Here is a 20,648-nt window from a genome sequence, read left to right on the forward strand (position 1 = left end):
ACAACTTGGGATTAGCGGGAGGATCAGAAGATGAATCGTCTTGTGATGCTATGCTGGCCTGTAACCAGATATCACCTGAAACTATATTGTATGTCTGGAACAATTGGAGGTCAATAAGAGTTAAAGTCCTATCTCATCTTCGTCACTCCGTTGGCCAAGAATCAAATGATTGTGCAGTTAGGTATGATGATCTTTGTGCTAGATACTTTAGGTTGAGAAAAGATGGTGACAATGACCGATATGTGGTTCTTAACATGAATTCAAGGGTGCTTTCTAACCTAGACAGAAGCTCTTTGCAGCAAGATGACAACATACGTTGGCTGGATTCTATTCAATTTCATTCATTTGTTCAGAATTTCTGGATAAAGGAGCTATTTTCAATTAGTTTGGCTGTACTCAAAAAGTTATCTTGCCTTCAGTTCTCTCCACAGCAGGCATCTTCATACGCCCTTGGGAGAAGTATCCTTATCATGTACGAAATTGCAATGTTTCTGAAGGAGCCAGAGTTTGGTTTTCCCATAAGCACCATAAAGTTAAGAAGCTTCTTTGTTTGGTGCGAAAGGCGCTTCTTAGAGTTTGTTTCTCATGTTTGGAGGGATGGGACCGTGAAGCCCCTCTTGTGTATGCCTGAATCACCAACTGCATATGATCTGATAACTGATTCCCTTAGCGCAAATCTCAGGCCAACATATAAGAAACTGACTCATGGGCATCTTGGGAGAGTTACCATGTTTTTGCTACATCTAGGACGATGTACATCAGAGGAGTCAGAAGAAATGCTGTTTTCAAGACTTCTGCAGTACCTGGACAAAGAATCCGAGTGGGCAAAAAAAATTCAGTCCCTGAAGATATTTAATTGTTCGGGTGGGATTTTTGGCAGGCCCATGGCCCCACATAAAACTCATCAAATAGTGCCATAACCTCGGGCTTGATAATTTGCCAGAAGGTTTGAAAGAACTTCACTGGGAGGCCATCCGATCCCGAAGCTGAAGACGGGTTCATACCCTTAATCGTGGCGAGGACTTCCTCCTCACCGAAAGGGGCCATAAGGGCGTTATTATCCGTGTCCGAGACCAGTTGGCAGCCCGACCAAGTGTCCAGGGCCAGCGAGGCGCCACCCCGAGGGGTGGCGGAGAATAAGGCCTTATAGAAGCCGTCTACGTGAGTGCGTATCTCCGAGGGACGAAGGAGGATGGTGTCACCGTCCCAGATGTTGGAAATATGCCCTAGAGGCAATAATAAAGTGGTTATTATTATATTTTCGTGTTCATGATAATTGTCTATTGTTCATGCTATAATTGTATTAACCAGAAACCGTAATACATGTGTGAATACGTAGATCGTAATATGTCCCTAGTAAGCCTCTAGTTGACTAGCTCGTTGATCAATAGATGGTCATTGTTTCCTGACCATGGACATTGGATGTCATTGATAACGGGATCACATCATTAGGAGAATGATGTGATGGACAAGACCCAATCCTAAACGTAGCACAAGATCGTGTAGTTCGTTTGCTAAAGCTTTTCTAATGTAGTATCATTTCCTTAGACCATGAGATTGCGCAACTCCCGGATACTGTAGGAATGCTTTGGGTGTACCAAACTATTGGGGAACGTAGTAATTTCAAAAAAATTCCTACGCACACGCAAGATCATGGTGATGCATAGCAACGAGCGGGGAGAGTGTTGTCTACGTACCCTTGTAGACCGAAAGCGGAAGTGTTAGCACAACGCGATTGATGTAGTCGTACGTCTTCATGATCTGACCGATCCAAGTACCGAACGCACGGCACCTCCGAGTTCAGCACACGTTCAGCTCGATGACGTCCCGCGAACTCCAATCCAGTAGAGCTTCACGGGAGAGTTCCGTCAGCATGATGACGTGGTGACGATGATGATGTTCTACCGTCGCAGGGCTTCGCCTAAGCACCACTACGATATGATCGAGGTGGATTATGGTGGAAGGGGGCACCGCACACGGCTAAGAGATTAAGAGATCAATTGTTGTGTCTATGGGGTGCCCCCTGGCCACGTATATAAGGGAGTGGAGGAGGAGGGGGCCGGCCAAGAGGAGGAGGCGCGCCCAAGGGGGGGCAATCCTACTCCAAGTAGGTTTTGCCCCCCTTTCCTATTCCAACTAGGAGAAGGGGGGAGGAGGAGGTGGAGAGAAGGAAGGAGAAGGGGGGCCGCGCCCCCTTCCCTTTCCCAATTCAGATTGGGGCAAGGGGGGCTGCACGCCACCTCCTGCTGCCTCTCCTCTTCCACTACTTTGGGCCCATGAGGCCCAATAACCCCCGGGGGGGTTCCGGTAACCCCCCGGTACTCCGGTATATATCCGATAACCCCCGGAACCATTCCGTGTCCAAATATAGTCGTCCAATATATCAATCTTCATGTCTCGACCATTTCGAGACTCCTCGTCATGTCCGTGATCACATCCGAGACTCCGAACAACCTTTGGTACATCAAAACTCATAAACTCATAATATAACCGACATCGAAACGTTAAGCGTGCGGACCCTACGGGTTCGAGAACTATGTAGACATGACCGAGACATGTCTCCGGTCAATAACCAATAGCGGAACCTGGATGCTCATATTGGCTCCCACATATTCTACGAAGATCTTTATCGGTCAGACCGCATAACAACATACGTTGTTCCCTTTGTCATCGGTATGTTACTTGCCCGAGATTCGATCGTCGGTATCTCAATACCTAGTTCAATCTCGTTACCGACAAGTCTCTTTACTCATTCCGTAATACATCATTCTGCAACTAACTCATTAGTTGCAATCCTTGCAAGGCTTTAAGTGATGTGCATTACCGAGAGGGCCCAGAGATACCTCTCCGACAATCGGAGTGACAAATCCTAATCTCGAAATACGCCAACCCAACAAGTACCTTTGGAGACACCTGTAGAGCACCTTTATAATCACCCAGTTACGTTGTGACGTTTGGTAGCACACAAAGTGTTCCTCCGGTAAATGGGAGTTGCATAATCTCATAGTCATAGGAACATGTATAAGTTATGAAGAAAGCAATAGCAACAAACTAAACGATCAAGTGCTAAGCTAACAGAATGGGTCAAGTCAATCACATCATTCTCCTAATGATGTGATCTCGTTAATCAAATGACAACTCATGTATATGGTTAGGAAACATAACCATCTTCGATCAACGAGCTAGTCAAGTAGAGGCATACTAGTGACACTCTGTTTGTCTATGTATTCACACATGTATTATGTTTCCGGTTAATACAATTATAGCATGAATAATAAACATTTATCATGATATAAGGAAATAAATAATAACTTTATTATTGCCTCTAGGGCATATTTCCTTCAGTCTCCCACTTGCACTAGAGTCAATAATCTAGATTACACTATGATGATCCTAACACCCATGGAGCCTTGGTGTTGATCATGTTTTGCTCGTGGAAGAGGCTTAGTCAACGGGTCTGCAACATTTAGATCCGTATGTATCTTGCAAATTTCTATGTCTCCCACCTGGACTAAATCCCGGATGGAATTGAAGCATCTCTTGATGTGCTTGGTTCTCTTGTGAAATCTAGATTCCTTCGCTAAGGCAATTGCTCCAGTATTGTCACAAAAGATTTTCATTGGACCCGATGCACTAGGTATGACACCTAGATCGGATATGAACTCCTTCATCCAGACTCCTTCATTTGCTGCTTTCGAAGTAGCTATGTACTCCGCTTCACATGTAGATCCCGCCACGACGCTTTGTTTAGAACTGCACCAACTGACAGCTCCACCGTTCAATGTAAACACGTATCCGGTTTGCGATTTAGAATCGTCCGGATCAGTGTCAAAGCTTGCATCAACGTAACCATTTACGATGAGCTCTTTGTCACCTCCATAAACGAGAAACATATCCTTAGTCCTTTTCAGGTACTTCAGGATGTTCTTGACCGCTGTCCAGTGATCCACTCCTGGATTACTTTGGTACCTCCCTACTAGACTTATAGCAAGGCACACACCAGGTCTGGTACACAACATTGCATACATGATAGAGCCTATGGATGAAGCATAGGGAACATCTTTCATTTTCTCTCTATCTTCTGCAGTGGTCGGACATTGAGTCTTACTCAACTTCACACCTTGTAACACAGGCAAGAACCCTTTCTTTGCTTGATCCATTTTGAACTTTTTCAAAACTTTGTCAAGGTATGTGCTTTGTGAAAGTCCAATTAAGCGTCTTGATCTATCTCTATAGATCTTAATGCCCAATATGTAAGCAGCTTCACCGAGGTCTTTCATTGAAAAACTATTATTCAAGTATCCCTTTATGCTATCCAGAAATTCTATATAATTTCCAATCAGTAATATGTCATCCACATATAATATCAGAAATGCTACAGAGCTCCCACTCACTTTCTTGTAAATACATGCTTCTCCAAAAGTCTGTATAAAACCAAATGCTTTGATCACACTATCAAAGCATTTATTCCAACTCCGAGAGGCTTGCACCAGTCCATAAATGGATCGCTGGAGCTTGCACACTTTGTTAGCTCCCTTTGGATCGACAAAACCTTCCGGTTGCATCATATACAACTCTTCTTCCAGAAATCCATTCAGGAATGCAGTTTTGACATCCATCTACCAAATTTCATAATCATAAAATGCGGCAATCGCTAACATGATTCGGACAGACTTAAGCATCGCTACGGGTGAGAAGGTCTCATCATAGTCAATCCCTTGAACTTGTCGAAACCCTTTCACAACAAGTCGAGCTTTGTAGACAATAACATTACCATCAGCGTCAGTCTTCTTCTTGAAGATCCATTTATTCTCAATTGCTTGCCGATCATTGGGCAAGTCAACCAAAGTCCACACTTTGTTCTCATACATGGATCCCATCTCAGATTTCATGGCTTCAAGCCATTTTGCGGAATCTGGGCTCACTATCGCTTCTTCATAGTTCGTAGGTTCATCATGATCCAGTAGCATGACTTCCAGAATAGGATTACTGTACCATTCTGGCGTGGATCTTATTCTGGTTGATCTACGAGGTTCAGTAATAACTTGATCTGAAGTTTCATGATCATCATCATTAACTTCCTCACTAATTGGTATAGTCGTCACAGGAACCGGTTTATGTGATGAGCTACTTTCCAATAAGGGAGCAGGTACGATTACCTCATCAAGTTCTACTTTCCTCCCACTCACTTATTTCGAGAGAAACTCCTTCTCTAGAAAGGATCCATTCTGAGCAACGAATGTCTTGCATTTGGATCTGTGATAGAAGGTGTACCCAACAGTCTCCTTTGGGTATCCTATGAAGACACATTTCTCCGATTTGGGTTCGAGCTTATCAGGTTGAAGCTTTTTCACATAAGCATCGCAGCCCCAAACTTTAAGAAACGACAACTTTGGTTTCTTGCCAAACCACAGTTCATAAGGCGTCGTCTCAACGGATTTTGATGGTGCCCTATTTAACGTGAATGCGGCCGTCTCTAAAGCATAACCCCAAAACGATAGCGGTAAATCAGTAAGAGACATCATAGATCGCACCATATCTAGTAAAGTAAGATTACGATGTTCGGACACACCATTACGCTGTGGTGTTCCGGGTGGCGTGAGTTGTGAAACTATTCCACTTTGTTTCAAATGTAGACCAAACTCGTAACTCAAATATTCTCCTCCACGATCAGATCGTAGAAACTTTATTTTCTTGTTACGATGATTTTCAATTTCACTCTAAAATTCTTTGAACTTTTCAAATGTTTCAGACTTATGTTTCATCAAGTAGATATACCCATATCTGCTTAAATCATCTGTGAAGGTGAGAAAATAACGATATCCGCCACGAGCCTCAACATTCATTGGACCACATACATCTGTATGTATGATTTCTAACAAATCTGTTGCTCTCTCCATAGTACCGGAGAACGGCGTTTTAGTCATCTTGCCCATGAGGCACGGTTCACAAGTACCAAGTGATTCATAATCAAGTGGTTCCAAAAGTCCATAATTATGGTGTTTCTTCATGCGCTTTACACCGATATGACCTAAACGGCAGTGCCACAAATAAGTTGCACTATCATTATCAACTCTGCATCTTTTGGCTTCAACATTATGAATATGTGTATCACCACTATCGAGATTCATAAAAAATATCCACTCTTCAAGGGTGCATGACCATAAAAGATATTACTCATATAAATAGAACAACCATTATTCTCTGATTTAAATGAATAACCGTCTCACATCAAACAAGATCCAGATATAATGTTCATGCTCAACGCTGGCACCAAATAACAATTATTTAGGTCTAAAACTAATCCCGAAGGTAGATGTAGAGGTAGCGTGCCGACCGCGATCACATCGACTTCGGAACCATTTCCCACGCGCATCGTCACCTCGTCCTTGGCCAGTGTTCGCTTAATCCGTAGTCCCTGTTTCGAGTTGCAAATATTAGCAACAGAACCAGTATCAAATACCTAGGTGCTACTGCGAGCTCTAGTAAGGTACACATCAATAACATGTATATCACATATACCTTTGTTCACCTTGCCATCCTTCTTATCCGCCAAATACTTGGGGCAGTTCCGCTTCCAGTGACCAGTCTGCTTGCAGTAGAAGCACTCAGTTTCAGGCTTAGGTCCAGACTTGGGTTTCTTCTCCTGAGCAGCAACTTTCTTGCTGTTCTTCTTGAAGTTCCCCTTGTTCTTCCCTTTGCCCTTTTTCTTGAAACTGGCAGTCTTATTGACCATCAACACTTGATGCTCCTTCTTGATTTCTACCTCCGCAGCCTTTAGCATTGCGAAGAGCTCGGGAATCGTCTTATCCATCCCTTGCATGTTATAGTTCATCACGAAGCTCTTGTAGCTTGGTGGCAGTGATCGAAGAACTCTGTCAATGACACTATCAACAGGAAGATTAACTCCCAGTTGAGTCAAGTGATTATGATACCCAGACATTTTGAGTATATGTTCACTGACAGAACTATTCTCCTCCATAGCTATAGAACTTATTGGAGACTTCATATCTCTCAATCCGGGCATTTGCTTGAAATATTAACTTCAACTCCTAGAACATGTCATATGCTCCATGACGTTCAAAACGTCGTTGAAGTCCCGATTCTAAGCCGTAAAGCATGGCACACTGAACTATTGAGTAGTCATCAGCTTTGCTCTGCCAGATGTTCATAACATCTGGTGTTGCTCCTGCGGTAGGCCTGGCACCCAGCGGTGCTTCCAGGACGTAATTCTTTGTATGCAGCAATGAGGATAATCCTCAAGTTACGGACCCAGTCCGTGTAATTGCTACCATCATCTTTCAACTTTTCTTTCTCAAGGGGGGCAACTTGGTGCATGTAGCTCCCGCTTGCGCAGGGTCCAGGGAAGGGTCCGACCACTTTGGGTCTATAGTACGCAGCCTTTCCCTACATTTCTGTAAGAGGCTGTTTCCAGGACTTGAACCCATGACCTCATGGTCACAAGGCAGCAGCTTTACCACTGCGCCAAGGCTCCCCTTCAACTTTTCTTTCTCAAGGAACGCATTAAAATTCAACGAAACAACAGCACATGCCATCTATCTACAATCAAACATAGACAAGCAAGATACCATCAGGTACTAAGTTCATGATAAATTTAAGTTCAATTAATCATATTACTTAAGAACTCCCACTTAGAAAGACATCCCTCTAATCTTCTAAGTGATCACGTGATCCAAATCAACTAAACCATAACCGATCATCACGTGAAATGGAGTAGCTTTCAATAGTGAACATAAATATGTTGATCATATCTACTATATGATTCACGCTCGACCTTTCGGTCTCAATGTTCCGAGGTCATATCTGCATATGCTAGGCTCGTCAAGTTTAACCTGAGTATTCTGCATGTGCAAAACTGGCTTGCACCCGTTGTAGATGGACGTAGAGGTTATCACACCCGATCATCACGTGGTGTCTGGGCACGACGAACTTTGGCAAGGGTGCATACTTAGGGAGAACACTTTTATCTTGAAATTTAGTGAGAGATCATCTTATAATGCTACCGTCAATCAAAGCAAGATAAGATGCGTAAAAGATAAACATCACATGCAATCAATATAAGTGATATGATATGGCCATCATCATCTTGTGATTGTGATCTCCATCTCCGAAGCACCATCATGATCACCATCTTCACCGGCGCGACACCTTGATCTCCATCGTAGCATCGTCGTCGTCTCGCCAATCTTATGCTTCTACGACTATCGCTACCGCTTAGTGATAAAGTAAAGCATTACAGGGCGATTGCATTGCATACAATAAAGCGACAACCATATGGCTCCTGCCAGTTGCCGATAACTTGGTTACAAAACATGATCATATCATACAATAAAATATAGCATCACGTCTTGACCATATCACATCACAACATGCCCTGCAAAAACAAGTTAGACGTCCTCTACTTTGTTGTTGCAAGTTTTACGTGGCTGCTACGGGCTTAGCAAGAACCGTTCTTACCTACGCATCAAAACCACAACGATAGTTTGTCAAGTTGGTGCTGTTTTAACCTTCGCAAGGACCGGGCGTAGCCACACTCGGTTCAACTAAAGTTAGAGAAACTGACACCCGCCAGCCACCTATGTGCAAAGCACGTCGGTAGAACCAGTCTCGCGTAAGCGTACACGTAATGTTGGTCCGGGCCGCTTCATCCAACAATACCGCCGAACCAAAGTATGACATGCTGCTAAGCAGTATGACTTATATGGCCCACAACTCACTTGTGTTCTACTCGTGCATATAACATCAACGCATAAAACCTGGCTCGGATGCCACTGTTGGGGAACGTAGTAATTTCAAAAAAATTCCTACGCACACGCAAGATCATGGTGATGCATAGCAACAAGAGGGGAGAGTGTTGTCTACGTACCCTTGTAGACCGAAAGTGGAAGCGTTAGCACAACGCGGTTGATGTAGTCGTACGTCTTCACGATCAGATCGATCTAAGTACCGAACGCACGACACCTCCGAGTTCAGCACACGTTCAGCTCGATGACGTCCCGCAAACTCCAATCCAGTAGAGCTTCACGGGAGAGTTCCGTCAGCACGACGGCGTGGTGACGATGATGATGTTCTACCATCGCAGGGCTTTGCCTAAGCACCACTACGATATGATCGAGGTGGATTATGGTGGAAGGGGGCACCGCACACGGCTAAGAGATCAAGAGATCAATTGTTGTGTCTATGGGGTGCCCCCTGGCCACGTATATAAAGGAGTGGAGGAGGAGGGGGCTGGCCAAGAGGAGGAGGCGCGCCCAAGGGGGGGGGGGCAATCCTACTCCAAGTAGGTTTTGCCCCCCTTTCCTATTCCAACTAGGAGAAGGGGGAAGGAGGAGGTGGAGAGAAGGAAGCAGAAGGGGGGCCGCGCCCCCTTCCCTTTCCCAATTCGGATTGGGGCAAGGGGGGCTGTGCACCACCTCCTGCTGCCTCTCCTCTTCCACTACTTTGGGCCCATGAGGCCCAATAACCCCTGGGGGGTTCCGGTAACCCCCCGGTACTCCGGTATATATCCGATAACCCCCGGAACCATTCCGGTGTCTGAATATAGTCGTCCAATATATCAATCTTCATGTCTCGACCATTTCGAGACTCCTTGTCATGTCCGTGATCACATCCGGGACTCCGAACAATCTTCGGTACATCAAAACTCATAAACTCATAATATAACCGACATCGAAACGTTAAGTGTGTGGACCCTACGGGTTCGAGAACTATGTAGACATGACCGAGACATGTCTCCGGTCAATAACCAATAGCGGAACCTGGATGCTCATATTGGCTCCCACATATTCTACGAAGATCTTTATCGGTCAGACCGCATAACAACATACGTTGTTCCCTTTGTCATCGGTATGTTACTTGCCCGAGATTCGACCGTCGGTATCTCAATACCTAGTTCAATCTCGTTACCGGCAAGTCTCTTTACTCATTCCGTAATACATCATTCCGCAACTAACTCATTAGTTGCAATGCTTGCAAGGCTTTAAGTGATGTGCATTACCGAGAGGGCCCAGAGATACCTCTCCGACAATCGGAGTGACAAATCCTAATCTCGAAATTTGCCAACCCAACAAGTACCTTTGGAGACACCTGTAGAGCACCTTTATAATCACCCAGTTACGTTGTGACGTTAGGTAGCACACAAAGTGTTCCTCCGGTAAACGGGAGTTGCATAATCTCATAGTCATAGGAACATGTATAAGTTATGAAGAAAGCAATAGCAACAAAATAAACGATCAAGTGCTAAGCTAACGAAATGGGTCAAGTCAATCACATCATTCTCCTAATGATGTGATCCCGTTAATAAAATGACAACTCATGTCTATGGTTAGGAAACATAACCATCTTCGATCAACGAGCTAGTCAAGTAGAGGCATACTAGTGACACTCTGTTTGTCTATGTATTCACACATGTATTATGTTTTCGGTTAATACAATTCTAGCATGAATAACAAACATTTATCATGATATAAGGAAATAAATAATAACTTTATTATTGCCTCTAGGGCATATTTCCTTCACAAACATCACAACATAACTGGGTAGCTATAAAGGTGCACTACAGGTATCTTCGAAAGTATCTGTTGGGTTGGCACAAATCGAGACTGGGATTTGTCACTCCGTATGACAGAGAGGTATCTCTGGGCCCACTCGATAATGCATCATCATAATGAGCTCAATGTGACTAAGGAGTTAGCCACGGAATCATGTGTTACGGAACGAGTAAAGAGACTTGCCGGTAACGAGATTGAACGAGGTATAGAGATACCGACGATCGAATCTTGGGCAAGTAACATGCCGATAGACAAAGGGAATTGTATACGGGATTGATTGAATCCTCAACATCATGGTTCATCCGATGAGATCATCGTGGAACATGTGGGAGCCAACATGGGTATCCAGATTCCACCGTTGGTTATTGGCCGGAGAGATATCTCGGTCATGTCTGCATGGTTCCCGAACCCGTTGGGTCTACACACTTTAGGTTCGGTGACGCTAGAGTTGTTATGGGAAATATTATGTGGTTACTAAAGGTTGTTCGGAGTCCCAGATGAGATCCCGGATGTCACGAGGAGTGCCTGAATGGTCTGAAGGTGAAGATTTATATATGGGAAGTCCAGTTTCAGTCGCCGGAATGGTTTCGGGGGTTATCTGTATTGTAGTGGGACCACCGGAAGGTGTCCGGGGGTCCACCGGGTGGGGCCACCTGCCCCGGTGGGCCAAGTGGGCTGAACAAGGGAGGGAACCAGCCCCTGGTGGGCTGGTGCGCCCCCCAAGGGGCCCTAGGCGCCTAGGGTTAGAAACCCTAGGGGTGGGGGCGCCTCCCACCTGACTTGGGGGGCAAGTTCACCCCTTGGCCGCCGCCCCCCTTGTAGATGGGATCTGGGGGGGCTCTCCCCTTCCCCTATAAATAGTGGGGGTGGGAGGGCTGCCACACCCTTCCCCTGGCGCAGCCCCTCTCCCTCTCCAACACTTCCTTCTCCTCCTCCGTAGTGCTTGGCGAAGCCCTGCCGGAGAACTGCAAGCTCCACCACCACGTCGTCGTGCTGCCGGAGCTCTCCCTCAACTTCTCCTCTCCCCTTGCTGGATCAAGAAGGAGGAGACATCCCCGGGCTGTATGTGTGTTGAACACGGAGGCGCCGTCCGTTCGGCGCTGGATCGGATCTTCCGTGATTTGAATCGCCGTGAGTACGACTCCATCATCCGCGTTCCTTGTAACGCTTCCGCTTAGCGATATTCAAGGGTATGAAGATGTACTCTCTCTCTCTCTCTATCTCTCATTGCTAGCATATCCTAGATTGATCTTGGTGACACGTAGGAAAATTTTGAATTATTACTACGTTCCCCAACAGTGGCATCATGAGCTAGGTCTATGCGTAGATTCTATGCACGAGTAGAACACAAAGTAGTTGTGGGCGATGATTTGTTCAATTTGCTTACCGTTACTAGTCTTATCTTGATTCGGCGGCATTGTGGGATGAAGCAGCCAGGACCGACCTTACACGTACGCATACGTAAGACTGGTTCCATCGACTGACGTGCACTTGATGCATAAGGTGGCTACCGGGTGTCTATCTCTCCCACTTTAGTCGGATCGGATTCGATGAAAAGGGTCCTTATGAAGGGTAAATAGCAATTGGCATATCACTGTTGTGGTTTTTGCGTAGGTAAGAAACGTTCTTGCTAGAAACCCATAGCAGCCACGTAAAACATGCAACAACAATTAGAGGACGTCTAACTTGTTTTTGCAGGGTATGCGATGTGATGTGATATGGCCAAAAGGATGTGATGAATGATATATGTGATGTATGAGATTGATCATGTTCTTGTAATAGGAATCACGACTTGCATGTCGATGAGTATGACAACCAACAAGAGCCATAGGAGTTGTCTTAATTTATTGTATGACATGCGTGTCAATGAAAACGCCATGTAATTACTTTACTTTATTGCTAATCGTTAGCCATAGTAGTAGAAGTAATAGTTGGCGAGACAACTTCATGAAGACATGATGATGGAGATCATGGTGTCATGCCGGTGACGATGGTGATCATGTCGTGCCTCGAAGATGGAGATCAAAGGCGCAAGATGACATTGGCCATATCATGTCACTTTATGATTTGCATGTGATGTTTGTCATGTTTACATCTTATTTGCTTAGAATGACGGTAGCATAAATAAGATGATCCCTCACTAAAATTTCAAGAAAAGTGTTCCCCCTAACTGTGCACCGTTGCGAAGGTTCGTTGTTTCGAAGCACCACATGATGATCGGGTGTGATAGATTCTAATGTTCGCATACATGCAAAACACTTAGGTTGACTTGACGAGCCTAGCATGTACAGACATGGCCTCGGAACACGAGAGACCGAAAGGTCGAACATGAATCATATAGTAGATATGATCAACATGGAGATGTTCACCATTGATGACTAGTCTGTCTCACATGATGATCGGACACGGCCTAGTTGATTCGGATCATGTATCACTTAGATGACTAGAAGGATGTCTATCTGAGTGGGAGTTCATTAAATAATTTAATTAGATGAACTTAATTATCATGAACTTAATCTAAAATGTCTTTACAATATGTCTTGTAGATCAAATGGCCCACGCTAATGTTGCCCTCATCTTCAACGCGTTCCTAGAGAAAACCAAGCCGAAAGACGATGGTAGAAACTATACGGATTGGGTCCATAACTTGAGGATCATCCTCATAGCTGCCAAGAAAGCATATGTCCTTGAAGCACCGCTAGGTGACACACCCATTTTCCCAGCAACTCAAGACGTTATGAACGCCAGACAGTCGCGTAGTGATGATTACTCCCTGGTTCAGTGCGGCATGCTTTACAGCTTAGAACCGGGGCTCCAAAAGCGTTTTGAGCAGCACGGAGCATATGAGATGTTCCAAGAGCTGAAAATGGTTTTCCAAGCTCATGCCCGGGTCAACAGATATGAAGTCTCCGACAAGTTCTACAGTTGTAAGATGGAGGAAAACAGTTCTGTCAGCAAGCATATACTCAAAATGTCTGGGTTGCACAACCGCTTGTCTCAGCTGGGAGTTAATCTTCCAGATGACTTGGTCATTGACAGGATCCTCCTATTGCTTCCACCTAGCTACAAGAGCTTTGTGATGAACTACAATATGCAAGGGATGGAGAAGTCCATTCCTGAGTTATATTCAATGCTGAAATCAGCGGAGGTGGAAATCAAAAAGGAACATCAAGTGTTGATGGTGAATAAAACCACTAGTTTCAAGAAAGGCAAGGGTAAGAAGAACTTCAAGAAGGACGACAAGGGAGTTGCCGTGCCCGGTAAAACAGTTGTTGGGAAGAAGCCAAAGAATGGACCCAAGCCCGAGACTCGGTGCTTTTATTATAAGGGAAATGGTCACTGGAAGCGGAACTGCCCCAAGTACTTAGCGGATAAGAAGGCCGGCAACGCCAAAGGTATATGTGATATACATGTTATTGATGTGTACCTTACCAGCACTTGTAGTAGCTCCTGGGTATTTGATACCGGTGCGGTTGCTCATATTTGTAACTCAAAACAGGAGCTGTGGAATAAGCGGAGACTGGCGAAGGACGAGGTGACGATGCGCGTCGGGAATGGTTCCAAGGTCGATGTGATCGCCGTCGGCACGCTCCCTCTACATCTACCTACGGGATTAGTTTTAAACCTCAATAATTGTTATTTAGTACCATCTTTGAGCATGAACATTGTATCTGGATCTCGTTTAATGCGAGATGGCTACTCATTTAAATCCGAGAATAATGGTTGTTCCATTTATATGAGAGATATGTTTTATGGTCATGCCCCGCTGGTCAATGGTTTATTTTTGTTTAATCTCGAACGTGATGTTACACATATTCATAGTGTGAATGCCAAAAGATGTAAGGTTGATAATGATAGTCCCACATACTTGTGGCACTGCCGCCTTGGTCACATTGGTGTCAAACGCATGAGGAAACTCCATGCAGATGGACTTTTGGAGTCTCTTGATTATGAATCATTTGACACGTGCGAACCATGCCTCATGGGCAAGATGACCAAGACTCCGTTCTCCGGAACAATGGAGCGAGCAACCAACTTATTGGAAATCATACATACTGATGTGTGCGGTCCAATGAGCATTGAGGCTCGCGGTGGCTATCGTTATGTTTTCACCCTCACTGATGACTTAAGTAGATATGGGTATGTCTACTTAATGAAACACAAGTCCGAGACCTTTGAAAAGTTCAAGGAATTTCAGAGTGAGGTAGAGAATCAACGTGACAGAAAAATAAAGTTCTTACATTCAGATCGTGAAGGGGAATATTTGAGTCACGAGTTTGGCACACACTTAAGAAAATGTGGAATTGTTTCACAACTCACGCCGCCTGGAACACCTCAGCGAAATGGTGTGTCCGAACGTTGTAATCGCACTTTGTTGGATATGGTGTGATCTATGATGTCTCTTATCGATCTACCACTATCATTTTGGCGTTATGCTTTAGAGACTGTCACATTCACTTTAAATAGGGCTCCGTCGAAATCCGTTGAGACGACACCGTATGAATTATGGTTTGGAAAGAAACCTAAGCTATCGTTTTTGAAAGTTTGGGGATGCAATGCTTATGTCAAGGAACTTCAACCTGAAAAGCTCGAACCCAAGTCGGAAAAATGCGTCTTCATAGGATATCCTAAGGAAACTATCAGGTATACCTTCTACCTCAGATCTGAAGGCAAGATCTTTGTTGCGAAGAATGGATCCTTTCTAGAGAAAGAGTTTCTCTCGAAAGAAGTAAGTGGGAGGAAAGTAGAACTTGATGATGTACTACCTCTTGAACCAGAAAGTAGCGCAACTCAGGAAGATGTTTCTATGGTGTCTACACCAACTAGAGAGGAAGATAATGATGCTGATCATGAGTCTTTGGATCAAGCTACTGAACTTCGTAGGTCCACGAGGACACGTTCTGCACCAGAGTGGTACAACAACCCTGTCCTGGAAATCATGTTGTTAGACAACGGTGAACCTTCGAACTATGAAGAAGCGATGGCGGGCCTGGACTCCAACAAATGGCTTGAAGCCATGAAATCCGAGATAGGATCCATGTATGAAAACGAAGTATGGACTTTGACAGACTTGCCCGATGATCGGCAAGCCATAGAGAATAAATGAATCTTTAATAAGAAGACTGGCGCGGATGGTAATGTGACCATCTATAAGGCTCGGCTTGTCGCTAAGGGTTATCGACAAGTTCAAGGGGTTGACTACGATGAGACCTTCTCACCCATAGCGAAGCTGAAGTCCGTTCGAATCATGTTAGCAATTGCCGCATTCTATGATTATGAGATATGGCAAATGGACGTCAAAACGGTATTCCTTAATGGTTTCCTTAAGGAAGAATTGTATATGATGCATCCGGAAGGTTTTGTTGATCCTAAGAATGCTGACAAGGTATGCAAGCTCCAGCGCTCAATCTATGGGCTGGTGCAAGCATCTCAGAGTTGGAACATTCACTTTGATGAGATGATCAAAGCGTTTGGGTTTACGCAGACTTATGGAGAAGCCTGTGTTTATGAGAAAGTGAGTGGGAGCTCTGTAGCATTTCTCATATTATATGTGGATGACATACTATTGATGGGAAATGATATAAAACTTTTGGAAAGCGTAAAGGCCTACTTGAATAAGTGTTTTTCAATGAAGGACCTTGGGGAAGCTTCTTACATATCAGGCATCAAGATCTATAGAGAAACTTTTGGAAAGCATAAAGGCCTACTTGAATAAGTGTTTTTCAATGATGGACCTTGGAGAAGCTGCTTACATATTAGGCATCAAGATCTATAGAGATAGATCGAGACGCCTCATTGGTCTTTCACAAAGCACATACATTGACAAGATATTGAAGAAGTTCAATATGGATCAGTCCAAGAAGGGGTTCTTGCCTGTATTGCAACGTGTGAAATTGAGCACGGCTCAATGCCTAACCTCGGCAGAAGATAGAGAAAAGATGAGTTTCATCCCCTATGCCTCAGCCATAGGGTCTATTATGTATGCCATGCTGTGTACCAGACCTGATGTGAACTTTGCCGTGAGTTTGGTAGGGAGGTACCAAAGTAATCCCAGTATGGAACACTGGACAATGGTCAAGAATATCCTAAAGTACCTGAAAAGTACTAAGGATATGTTTCTCGTTTATGGAGGTGACGAAGAGCTCGTCGTAAAGGGTTACGTCGATGCTAGCTTCGACACAGATCTGGATGACCCCAAGTCACAAACCGGATATATGTACATTTTGAATGGTGGGGCAGTCAGCTGGTGCAGTTGTAAGCAAAGCGTCGCGGCGGGATCTACATGTGAAGCGGAGTACATAGCAGCCTCGGAGGCAGCACAGGAAGCAGTCTGGATGAAGGAGTTCATCACCGACCTAGGAGTTATTCCCAATGTGTCGGTCCCGATGACTCTCTTCTGTGACAACACTGGAGCTATTGCCCTTGCCAAGGAGCCCAGGTTTCACAAGAAGACCAGGCATATCAAGCGTCGCTTCAACTCCATTCGTTAATATATTCAGGATGGAGACATAGATATTTGTAAAGTGCATACGGATCTGAATGTCGCAGATCCGTTGACTAAACCTCTTCCGCGAGCAAAACATGATCAACACCAGAACTCTATGGGTGTTCGATTCATCACAATGTAACTAGATTATTGACTCTAGTGCAAGTGGGAGACTGTTGGAAATATGCCCTAGAGGCAATAATAAAGTGGTTATTATTATATTTCCGTGTTCATGATAATTGTATATTGTTCATGCTATAATTGTATTAACCAGAAACCATAATACATGTGTGAATACATATATCGTAATATGTCCCTAGTAAGCCTCTAGTTGACTAGCTCATTGATCAATAGATGGTCATGGTTTCCTGACCATGGTTTCCTGACCATGGACATTGGATGTCATTGATAATGAGATCACATCATTAGGAGAATGATGTGATGGACAAGACCCAATCCTAAGCGTAGCACAAGATCATGTAGTTCGTTTGCTAAAGCTTTTCTAATGTCAAGTATCATTTCCTTAGACCATGAGATTGTGCAACTCCCGGATACCGTAGGAATGCTTTGGGTGTACCAAACGTCACAACGTAACTGGGTGGCTATAAAGGTGCACTACAGGTTGATACGTCCATTTTGCATCATGCTTTTATATCAATATTTATTGCATTATGGGTTGTTATTACACGTAATGTCACAATACTTATGCCTATTCTCTCTTATTTTATAAGCTTTACATGAGGAGGGAGAATGCCGGCAACTGGAATTCTGGGCTAGAAAAGGAGCAAATATTAGAGACCTATTCTGCACAACTCCAAAAGTCCTGAAACTTCAGGGGAGCACGTTTTGGAATATATAAAAAATACTGCCAAAAGAATTAACCAGAGGGGGCCCACACCCTGGCCACGAGGGTGGGGGGCGTGCCCCCTGTCTTGTGGGTCCCCTGGCAGGCCTCCGGTGCCCATCTTCTGCTATATGAAGTCTTTCGTCTGAGAAAAAATCGTAAGCAAGCTTACGGGACAAAACTCCGGCGCCACAAGGCGGAACCTTGGCGGAACCAATCTAGGGCTCCGACGGAGCTGTTCTGCCGGGGAAACATCTCTCCGGGAGGGGGAAATCATCACCATCGTCATCACCATCGATCCTCTCATCGGGAGGGGGTGAATCTACATCAACATCTTCACCAACACCATCTCATCTCAAACCCTAGTTCATCTCTTGTATCCAATCTTTGTCTCAAAACCTGAGATTGATACCTGTGGGTTACTAGTAGTGTTGATTACTCCTTGTAGTTGATGCTAGTTGGTTTATTTGGTGGAAGATCATATGTTCAGATCCTTTATGCATATTAATACCCCTCTGATTATGAACATGAATATGATTTGTGTGTAGTTACGTTTGTTCCTGAGGACATGGGAGAAGTCTTGCTATAAGTAGTCATGTGAATTTGTGTCACAGCCCTAGAATTTGATTGCAATTAGTTTCATAAGCATCCTGCATCATGTCTAAATTTCTGAAACTTGAATTGAGGATTGTTGAAACCTCAGAAATCTGATTAAAAGAAGGGCAAGCACCCTTTAAATTGCATTCTGTGAATCCAAAATGCCCTAAAAATAGTTTTGTGAATTTTGGCAAGAGTTATATATCAAACCAAAATTCTGGAACATTTTTAAGGAATTATTTGGTCTCTGAATTTAAATCAATAATCTATTTGAATTTGGGGATATATTCATAATATATAATGAATATATTTTCAAATGCTTTGAAATGTTTTATGTACTTTTGGAATAGTCCAGAGAGGTAACATAAAATATCTCAGAATGTTTTGACACTGTTTGAAATTATTTTGAATTTGAAAATAGTGGAAAAATAAAATGAAAAGGGAAACATAATAGAAAAATTAAAAAGAACAGAACTCACCTGGTCCACTGACCTGGTGGCCCAACAGGACCGGCCCAACTAGGCCCAGCCCACTTACCTCCTCGCTCGTCGTCTTCCTCTGCCAGTAGGCAGAGGCGAAGACGCACGCGCGCGCTGGGAGGCCTCCACCTTCTGCTTCGCGCTGACAGCGTCCCCGCGAGTCCAGCTGCTCGCCTGGAGACGCCCGGCACCCCCCTACACTTCTTCTCTCTCCCCCTGGACCTCTTCCCCTCCTCTGCTTTCTCCGCGCAGCACCACCGAACACACCCGCCGCCGCCGACGAGCACCACCGCGGCCACCAGGCGCCCCTCACCCTTCCGCCGAGTCCAGAAGAACCGCCAGAACCTCCTAGTCCTCCCAATCATGCTACTAGACGCCAGGAGGCCCTGCTTCATCGTCATCGCGGTCATCTTCAACCTCGGGCACCCGAGCCCCTCGCTGTCGATTCGCTGCACTCCGGCAGCCCTCGAGCCCACTGACACTCCAAACGGACTCACGGTGAGCCCCTGAGTCGTCTCCCCGTTCTCCCCTGGTCGCTTTCGACCTCTAGGCCATAGCCCCGTCTTGGCCGAGAATTCCACGCCACCGGCGATGCCGCCGCCGTCACTGCAGCCACTGAGGCTCGAAACCGAGCACGGCACCGTGCTCCTAGCATCTTCAGGAGCTCAGTGAGCCCCTTAGCCAGCCCTCCCGTCCTCTGTGGCCTCGCCCTGCTTGAACCCGTAGCTCCGGCCGCCGCAGTTGCCATCGCCGTTGTCGTTGTAGTGCACCACAGCTGCTGCCGCTGGCCACAATGGATGCGCGCGAGCCTGGGCGTCTCGTTGAGCCCCTCCGCCGCTCTTTTGGTCGCCAGAGGGCGAAACCCGGCGCCCTCCAGTGTCTCTGGCTCCGCCGGCGATGAGCCATGGGTCAACTCCAGCGAGTTGACCCGGGTTTGACCCTTGTTTGACCCCCCAGGGTCACTGATGCATGGGCCCGCCCCTGTTAATTCTTAGTTAGGTTTACTTAGAGCTAATTAACCTAGATTAGAGCTTGATCTAACACTAACTAACGCTGTTAGTTAGATGTGTCACTGACCAGTGGTCCCCACTGGTCAGGTTTGGCCTGGACGACACCTGTTGACCTGCTGACTCAATGTTATCTTCAGAAGTGCCAGGCAAGCAAAACCCCCTTGTTCATTCTGATACAATCCCACTCTTTCGCTCCTGCTCTCTTTTACTGCATTAGGACAACAATGTTTCAACTGTTACACGCTGCGGTAGCTGAACCCCTTTCCTCTGCATGACCTGTCATTGCCACAGTAAATAGATGAAACCCACTAGCATGAGTAGGAGTTGTTTGAGCCCTTATGTGCCTACTCATTCATGTTTGTTTGTCATGCCTGCTACTACTTAGGGTTGAGTCAGGTCTGATTCATCGGGGATGAATTGGAATGTGGTGAACATGTCCTACTGTTGAGAGCTAAGTGTGTGAACACGATTTGGTAAAGGTAGCGGTGAGAGGCCATGTAGGAGTACATGGTGGGTTGTCTCATTGCAGCCGTCCTTAGGAACTGAGTTCTGTGTTTGTGATCCATGAACAGCTACTACCACACATTGGAATGCTTAAGTGCCCCTCTCGACTTATTAATCAACCTGATCTCTGTCCAGGAGTTGCAACTAGTTTCTGGT

Source organism: Triticum dicoccoides, chromosome 2A, assembly GCF_002162155.2.
Source record: "Triticum dicoccoides isolate Atlit2015 ecotype Zavitan chromosome 2A, WEW_v2.0, whole genome shotgun sequence".
NCBI classification, from domain to species: Eukaryota; Viridiplantae; Streptophyta; class Magnoliopsida; order Poales; family Poaceae; genus Triticum; species Triticum dicoccoides.